Genomic DNA, 10,253 nt, shown 5'->3' with positions numbered 1-10,253 from the left:
GAATAGTGTAAACATTACATTGTGATTTTTAAATAAAGTAAATAGGTTTTGAAATAGTGTACGGGTTTATTAAATATTACATTATGATATATATAATGATTCAACAATTAAGTTCCTAAATACAGAGAGGAATTACAAGTTATAAAATTGATCACAGAGGTATATTATTCTTCTTCTTCTTCTTCTTTCTTTCTTTTTTTTTTTTGAGACAAAAGGTTATTGGAATAAAGAATTTTTATTTTTATTTTTGACAGAGGATAATGAATACAATGAAATTTTATCTCATAAGAGTAGTATACATTCACATGAAAGATTGATCACAGAGGGGAATGATTTAATAAAGGAATTAAGATTTACACAAATAGTCAAATCTACATTCAGAGAGAAATGGGTTTTACTCATAGGAAAATATTAAATAAACTTCATATACAGATGATCAATTCACATCCACATAGAGGTATGATTATTCACAGAGAAGCAAGAAATATAATTTACAATCAAACTCACATCCCCGAGAGAGAGATAAATTTAATTCACAGAAAATAAAGATCAAGGTTTAGGCCAACATATAAACTCAAAGAGAAGAGTTTATTCCTAAATAAGGGAAATAAGATTTTTGCACTCTTAAAAACAATTTTTAGAAAGCAAAAAGCAAAATAAAGATTTTTTTTTTTCCTTTTTCCCTAAATAAAATTAAATAAATAATAAAGATATCTTTTACATGCATTATTTGAAAAAATACTTTTATTAATATTTATCCCTAATTAAAAAAAAAAAAAAAAAGATTTACTTTTGATTTGAAACAATCAAATATTTTTTTATATAAATGAAGATCTAAGAAAAGGATAAAAGCTATATTTTTTTGATAATATAGATTTCTCATATGTAAATAAGAGAAGGAAAAAGAAAAGAACTTGGTTTGTCGAAACTTGATGTTGAATCCCCTCCAATATTGTGGCTATCCATCTTAGATCCTTCCTTGCAACTTGGTGAAATTTCTTCAAACAAACTTAACAAATCTACAAATGAAATATGACTACAAGAATCCTACTACTTTCAACAAGAGACTTGAGAAAATTTCCTTCAAAATAATCCAACCTCCCCTTTTTGAAAGCTTGCATACATTATATAGAAAAGATTCTTCAATTCCACTATCAAGAGAATTAATTGAAAATAAGATTCTTTTTCTTAAATTATCTTCATGCAAAATTGATTGATCACATAATGGAGGAGTTACATGCAAGAAAATGGAAAATGAAGATTCCCTCTAGAAGATTCCAATTTCTCCTACGACATGTGCTTATTAGAAATTGAGTAATTAGATAATTTTCCAAAATTATATTTTCAAGTGTGTTTGTTTGTGTCCATTATTTAATCCTCTTAATTATATTAGCTTTTTCAACCATATTCAATAAATTCATTTCTAACATAACCACAAAATGATATAATAGTAATAACAATAGTAGTAGCAAATCAAAATGGTAAAGGAGGGTTATGACAAAGGAAGTAAACAACGCAATTGGAGGAACATGACGGTTGAGCCAGAGAGATGTTGGAAGAAGCGGAAGAAAATGAATGGAAAAAAGTAGCTTCAAATTGTTACTCCCATGTGCAAGAGCACATGTTTTCTTTTGTGCCTCAGGAGTCTAATGCAGGGGCATTGAGTTGTTTCCTTTATATGTCTCGTGCAGTCTTATTATCAAATTTTAGTTTGAAGTCTTAGATTACATTGCCACATGGCAGGAAGTGGGACAAGATGAATTAGTTGCCTTGGGAAGAAGAAGATGAACATTCAAGGATTAATGAATAGTTTAAAATAATTTGTTAAGAATGCTAGATAAACAATTAGGAAAGGTGAAGAAGTTGGTGAAGACAACGAATGGTAAAATAGGGATAAAATGGAAAGTAGAAGGACAGTTGGTGGAGTTAACCTGTGTAGAATAGAAGAGGCCAGAATTAGCTAAACAAAGGAGAATGGAATAAAGAAAGGGAAGTAGGCCAAGTTCGAAAGGCTGAGCAGAGGGGAACAGTCTTGGAGAGGAAAGATAGCCCGATACAGATATGGAGAAAACCACCTAAGTTTTGAGAATAGGGAAAACCATTACAAAATGGTGGTAGCATGAAGGCCAACATGAAGAGGTTGTGGAAAATCATTGCATAAGAGGTTGTGGAATGATAGAAGAAAAGAGTGAGTATAATGAGAGATGGTGTGGGCTCGAAGATAGAAATGGAGAGTAGACAAAGAGAAAAGAAATTGATGAATACAGATGAAGATGTGATAGAAGACAGGAGAAGATTGGTCGAATGGGCTGAAGGCTAACATTGTAGTGGAAGTAATTTTAAAACTTGTAAACATCCTTATAGAAGATTGAATGAATAAATACATGACTGTTTTCCCCGGTTACCATTTGTTCTATTGATTTCGTGTAGTTTCTATGGCTTACGTCTAGTTATGTATTAGTTATGAGAAAACTGTCATTAATCTGGGAAAGTTCTTGTCACAGTTCTAACAGGAAGCCTGTAGAGACTAGGTAACTTCCTAAACTTCCTATCATTATTTCTTGTGTGCTCAATGTGTTTTTGGGGATCATCTAGGCGTCCCCATCAACTTAACTAGCACACTCTAAACCTTGACTTCTTAGGTGACTAATGTGCCCCCCTAACCCATCATGTTCACCATAACTAATCAGTGTTCCCATTCACTATTAATCTCATGCAAATTTAAATTTTTTAAAACTATTTTCTCTTGCTCAAATATCTCCTACACAACAAAAAAGTTTCTAACCCCAACAATTTTTAGTTGTAGGAGTACTCTTGGCTTATGCCAAAATGGGAGCTTTGGAATAGGGCATGTACGTCCACATGTACACAAACTGTGGAAGCATACACAAGGCACAACACCAAGCACACCAAGCACACCAAGCACACCCACCACAAACCAAACTAACATCAACTTATAATTATACTTTCCTTCCATTGCCTTTCTCAAATTTCAACACCACGGGTTTCAAACTACCTCTCAGTTAGGTCTATTGTAATATATATGGTGATCGAGCTTCAATTATTGAATTTAAGAAAATTTAAAACAAAGGTGAAATGATTCTTGCTTCTAATTTTAATTCTTGTATGAATTTCTTCATTGAAATCAGAGAAAAAATTATGAAGTTGGGTAAAGATATTCCCTCCACTCAAAAGAGACACAATTACCTATTATAATATTCTTCTTCTTCTTTTTTTTTGTATATATATTATAGCGCATTGATGAACTGTTACCCTTAGCCATATTGTCTTGGTTTTTGTTAGATCGTACATTGTAAGAGAACAATGGATCAAATTTATAGAACAATAAACTAATCATTTTGGTTGAGCTTTTATTAATTATATAGTAGTTCACTTTAAAAAATAAAAACTTTGCATATAATATCTTTAATTGAACATTACACTCAATTTAATTATAATTTTATGATAAATTAAAAAAATAATTAAAATGATTAAATAAGTCATTATTTTATAATAGCAAATAATATTAACACTAGAAAAATGATACTATAAGTTGAAGAAAACAATATAGGCTCTTAATAGATTTATGGTTTGAGTTTACATCTCAAGATTGATTTAGATTCAAGAACATTGTCCATAGTGAAACAACCTTATATGAATTAAGTGAGAGTGTCTATAAAAATTCTAGACTAGACAAAACATAAATTATTGGATGTCCTTCAAAAACTCCAAGGCTGGCATTCATATAATTAATAGAAGTGATATGCTCCTCCAAATATCATGAAAATGCTAATCTTCCATCCAAATTTGATAAGGGGTGTTAGTGATATTATCCACCAAATCATGTATAGATGGAATAATTTTATTTGTCTTCTATCTTCCTTTATATATTATGTATAACAATTACATATATCAAGGATATTTTCAACAATTAGACACAAACCATTAGAATAACTTGCATAATTATAGCTCATCCCATCTCTTTGATTACCAAATAATGAGTGTGAACCAAAAAATGTGAATAACTACAAGCTCAATAATAAAAGGCTTGAGTGAGTCTAGCCATGACATTGTCTAAAAAAATGTAGAAATGACACGACAATTGTTTCATTGTGGAGCGAACTGATAGAGTCCCTATGCAAGTAGGTTTTCATGTAGATCTAGTATTCAAAAGCATGACTAAGGAATAATTGAGCTCATTTACCCTATTACAACCAAGAATAAGAAGGATGATAATACCAAATGTAATTCATACAAAATTAACACCTTAGAGGTCATAGGACTCCCCAATTTATTTCCAAAGAATATCTCATTTCCTCTCCTAAATAGTTTTCATTGGAAGGAACTCCTCAATTAACCCTCTTGTGCTAGTGGAGGAAAATCTAGAGCAACATGTTTTATTCATGAATCAAAATGTCCAGGATCAAGAACAATGAACCTAAAAGGATCCCCAGAATTGTAAGGATCCATCCTTTTTCTCCAATAAATTAATTATTGTGATGTATGAAAATGGAATCAAGTGGCTAAGACCTAATCCCACTCCCATGCATATATTGGAATACGAAACAACCTAAGATATAATTCACTTTGACCACTTCTTGTAAGAGAGAGAGGATCAAGAAATGTCTTTAGGGCTTCTATTCATTTGTTGCTATGAAGAGGAGATGTGCAAAATGCCATGTGGTAGTCAACTATCCTAGGAGATTGCCAAAGATGCAAACATAAATTGAAAATGTGGAAACTTGCAGATCTGAAGCTAAAGGACTAAGTATAGAGCTGGGGAAGGAACTTAGATGTGCACCTGTCACCAAAATTTGATGTTGACTATGCAGAACTAGGACGTCATGCCCTGATCGCTGATACCACGAGAAGCTAAACCTCCGGAATCTGGGTCCTAAGAGTCTGAAATGTTTAACTGCCAAAAAAGTTGCAAAACATAGAGGACCTAGATGCCACGCCTTCGCCCTGGACCAGGATTCCATGCCCTGGTCCCAGAAAACTGAGATCTAGCTCTGAGATTGGGTTTGCACCTATGTGTTTCGTCGGTCCTGAAATTCACACGTTCACTGGATTCATGTACCTGCACCTGCACCTGCAACTTGAAAAATGGTGTCTAGGTGGCTATATAGGGTTTTCCTTAGTCAAACCCCTTGGTTTGGTGATTTCCACCTCCACCAATATTATATAATGTATTGAAAATGTGTGCAAGATCCTAAATGAGCAAGAAAGTAGATATAGAGTTCTACCCTACAATTTGGAGAGCAAACCATGATTGATTTTAAATATAACTATAAATTCTTCAAATCACAAATGCAATAATGGATCTTGTGAGATTTTTCCAAGATCAAGAGCTCAATGAAAAGTATAAAATAGAGACAAAATATAGGACAAGAATAAATTGTATTCTCATCAATAGATAGACGATCAAAAGATCAATAGTTGTTCATACAATGAATATGTCTACATATATAGGCAAGGCTATATGGATATGTGAGCACACGAACATGACATGTGGCTCAATAAGAAACAAGGGTAGGTAGGAAATAGGTGTGGTAGGTAGGAGAAACAATAAAATATTCCACATGAGTTGGATCACCCACCGAAGGTGGAATTATCACTCCACAATAAGTGGATATGATAGAGTAGTAACAAGATCAACACCATAAAAGATGGAAATTCTCCTACATACACTATCCCAATGTGGCACAAACACCCAAGTGTCTCATACCCAAACTACTATGAAATGCATTTCCTAAATAAACTTAAGTAAGGTGTAATAATATCCATGATGAATAATCAATTACACCAATAGATCTAAAGCATAAATGTAAATCTGAAAATGAATGATATGAAGCTCATACAAAGACATGAAAATAAAATGAAATCATACTAAACCCTAAGGGAGAGATACAACCCAATCAACACACGGTGATCTCCTATTATTCTTCAATATCTTCAAAGCTACTAATTGATGTTGAAGATGATTGATGGATCCTTGATTAATTTTTGTTGAATGCTTGATTTGTTGATTGTAGACTCCACATAACCTGCACTTTCACTTCATAAGAGGCTCCTTCAATTGCTTGTAGATGGATCCTTCAAATGAGGAAAGGAAAGGCTATATGTATGATACCCTAACTTTGTTTTTGATCATTTGGTGACCTAGAATCAATATAATTTCACAATTCTCTAGATTCAAACATTAAAATGCCGCCAAAACATGCTCTTGGAATTCAGGGAGAAAATGTCAGGACCAAGAGGCCGCCTCTTGGTCCAACCAACTTTTTGCCAAATTTTCGAGGAAGGAAGATATTGTGATTCTAAAGGCAATTCTAGGAGTATGTGGAGATTCAAGGTGTCTACATATGCGAAATTGAGCCTTGAATTTTGAAATAGGACATAAATAGGGTTTTTGATGAATTAATTAATTAAAAGAGAAATAAAAAGGGGCACACTTAGGGTTAAGGGCCCAATTTTATGATTTGTGGAGGGATAAAAGAAGACCTTAGATTTAATTAATTTAATTAATTTAATGTTTAAAGGGAAATTTAAATGCAAGATGCAAACACACTAAGGTGGGTGCTAACCTAAGTGTGGAATTGTACCACCCAATTAAGGGTGTGCAATTTACGATGCTACAATTACTAGTATTGATAAATGGACCAAAAACTCCTAGGTTTGAAGAAAGCATTATAAATGATGTGACTTAAAACCCTAAGGCTATAGGTAGAGACTAGTGGTTTGTACTGAGAAATCTACTTGATCAAGTCAAATACCATATGTAATAGAAATAGTGTGTTTCTTTTAAGATTTTTTATTACATTAAATGTGGTAAGAAAGAAAATGATATTACTTTGTTATCAATATGTTAGCCAAACATAAATGATTTATACAATGATACATTTCTCAAATCAACATGTTATCAAAATATGTTATGATCAAAATAGGTAACCAAGTTGGCCTTCACAGATCTTCTACATGCTTTCTTCACACGCTTCATTTACTGAAACACACCTCAAATATCGAAACAAAATAAGGGTTTGTCAGACCCATAAGAACAAATTCCAAGCACAAGAACTCATATCTTCAAGATACATATGTCACAGATTCCAAAGCATAAATCATAATGCAATACAAACATTAGACAGTAGAATAGACACAACTAATACCGGGAACTCAACACAAACCATGATAAGCAAAACATAAGATTTCAAAACAAGGGATCTTCCAAAAAATATCCTTGTAAACCATATATGCCTTAATATCACATACATACCTATCTTCCACTATTGCTAGATATCACATATATACATATCTTCCACTATTGCTCAACATGCCACATTTAGTCCTAACTGATACCATACCAATACCATGTTTGGTCCTAACCAAATCATCGGGTTTGACATCAATGACGACATTCACACAAATCTAACAGATTTGTCCCCTTTTGGTTTCAAGTGGGGAAGGCGATCTAAGCATTCAAACACATAGTACACACCAACAAACCTACTCAAGTGGGAGTATCGATCCTTGCATAGACAAGAAATGATGGCCAAAATGGTTCAATTTTAGGCTTTACAAGATCAACTATGGGTATCCCCTATATACCACAAGGGTACGTGAGGCCTAAATCCATGTAATTAAAGATAAATACTACCAAATAGGCGAGAGGAGAGGGTAACCCACTCTCCACCTTCACTTCACTAAGGTATAAAGTTCTTAGAGGTTTAGCCTAGATTGCCAATATTTAACTTATAAGAGATGTTTCTTTTGATTCACCCCCACTATTTATATTTCATTCGGAACACAGGAGTTGAGGTCATCCCCTAGAGTGATCGCTTCTCTAATCAAGCCTCCTAAAAAAACAAGATCGCTTATTTATAAGCACTCAAGATTACCATTGGGTTCCAAGAGGAGATCATACATAAGTGATCTTGAGGATGAAAAGACACTTGTTCATTTTAAGTCAAAACCAAAATGTGAAAGGTTGATTTTAATCCCATTTTCAATATGTTGAAGACACATCAAGCAAGTTGATCTAAAGAAATAAATGATTTTATGATAAATGAAGGAGACTATGATCAATTTTAGAATTTAAATGAGAGGTTTTAGAACAAGTGCACCTTGAATTTAACACAAGTTCCATTTGTGTTTGAAACCCTCTAATCCAATGATGAGCTCTAAGATAGCTTTTTCTCATCCTCAAATCCATGTGTTAAAATATGCCAAAAATGTTATGAATGAGTTGATTCATTATGATATTAGATTTGATAATAAAATCATTTCAAGCATGATATGACGCAATAAAATATAAGCTCATCACAAGATTACAATTTCATTTTTTTAACTTTTTGACCTAGTCAACAAGATTTGATTTTTTTGCAATGATTTTGATTCCAAAAATTAAAATTAAAAGAATATACCCTTGATTAAATTTTGAGAGCTTTCTTAAAATTTATTTTTTTTAGAAAAGTTCCCTGATTTGAGTCCTAGAGAGCATATTTTTTAAAAAACCTTAATTTTTAAAGATCTGATTTTTTATATAATTATTTTTCTACCAAAATTAAAATCACAAAGAACTTCCCCCCTTATAATTATAAGATCTTTCCAGAAATATAATATAATCCCAAAAACTTGTTGATTTTCTCTCAAAATTATTTTTTTATAAAAAATAAGAAAAAATAGTAAATCGCTCAAAACTTATAAAAAAATTGATATTTGGGCTGAAAGGTCCTTATACCATCCTAAACTTGAAAAATAAGAATTGTACAAAACTTCACAACCATTTGAGAGATATGGTTAAATCATTGAAAAAACCTAATTTTCAAAGATCTAATGTTTTTCCTAATTATTTTTCATCAAAATTAAAAACTTAAAGAATAGACCCCTCTTAGAATTTTGAGAGCTTTCTAGAAATATAAGAAAATCTGAAAACTTTGTTGATTTGCTTACAAAATTATTTTTTCATGAAATTATAAATTGCTTAAAAGTAATGAGAAAACCTAATTTTCAAACTGAGAGCTCCTTATACCATCCCTAACCTATAGTAAAATATTTGTGCAAAAATTCGTATATGTTTGAGAGATATTATCTAATCTTTGGACAAACCTAAACTCGTATCTCCAACCCTAGTTGCAAAATGTTAGTCTTCAAATTTTTGCACAAATAACAATATAAGGTTATGAAAACCTACAAAAATATAGATACAATAGAGATCCAAGTCCCACCGGGTGTGCCAAAATGTTTATTTTGAATTTGAACCTATTTGTAAACCCTAACTAAGATCCAACGGCTAACCCTAGAACTACAAATTAATTCAACACAACATTAATAGATAAGTATAATGTAATATTAAAAAAATTAAATAAACAAGATTATACCTTCACATTCATGATAGGATTGTCTCCATTGTTCTCCTATTCTCCATGATCTTGCATTTGATATGGTTGCACTCAGATTTGTGTTGCACTTGCACAAGAGCTCAAGGAAGAATGGATATGTATGTGATGATGTATAGTTATGATTGAAAAGATGATGTGATGATGTATGCTAGAATGATTTCAACGGAATGTAAGTATGTTTTAATATAAGATATATGAAATGAGAGGAGGAAGCCTCTTTTATAGAGAACATCTTAAAAATGGATGGTTAGGATTAAGAGGTTAAATGATGAATTGAGGGCTAGGATTTAGGAGTAGGTATTCAAAAAGACGTGTCATCATGTGGATAAGAAGAAATGACCAAATGAATTAAAATTAATTAAATAAAAGTATTTATTTAATTAATAGAAGAAGGGCCACATAAATTAAATTAATAAAATATTTATTTAATTTGGGAAAGAGAGATGGAATTAAATAAGTAATAAATATTTATTTAAATTATAAAGAAGAGGTTTGGTGAATTAATTAAATTAATTAAAATATTTGTTTAATTAATAGAGAACATAAGGGTAAAACAATTAAATAAATATTAAATATTTATTTAATTAAAGGACAATTTTAGGTGTCTACACCACTTATGGATGGTAATTAATAGAAGAAGGGCCACATAAATTAAATTCATAAAATATTTATTTAATTTGGGAAAGAGAGATGGAATTAAATAAGTAATGAATATTTATTTAAATTATAAATAAGAGGTTTGGTGAATTAATTAAATAAATTAAAATATTTGTTTAATTAATAGAGAACATAAGGGTAAAACAATTAAATAAATATTAAATAATTATTTAATTAAAGGATAATTTTAGGTGT

Source organism: Cryptomeria japonica, chromosome 5 (assembly GCF_030272615.1).
Source record: "Cryptomeria japonica chromosome 5, Sugi_1.0, whole genome shotgun sequence".
Classification (NCBI taxonomy): Eukaryota; Viridiplantae; Streptophyta; class Pinopsida; order Cupressales; family Cupressaceae; genus Cryptomeria; species Cryptomeria japonica.
Note: the sequence above shows the minus strand (reverse complement) of the source record.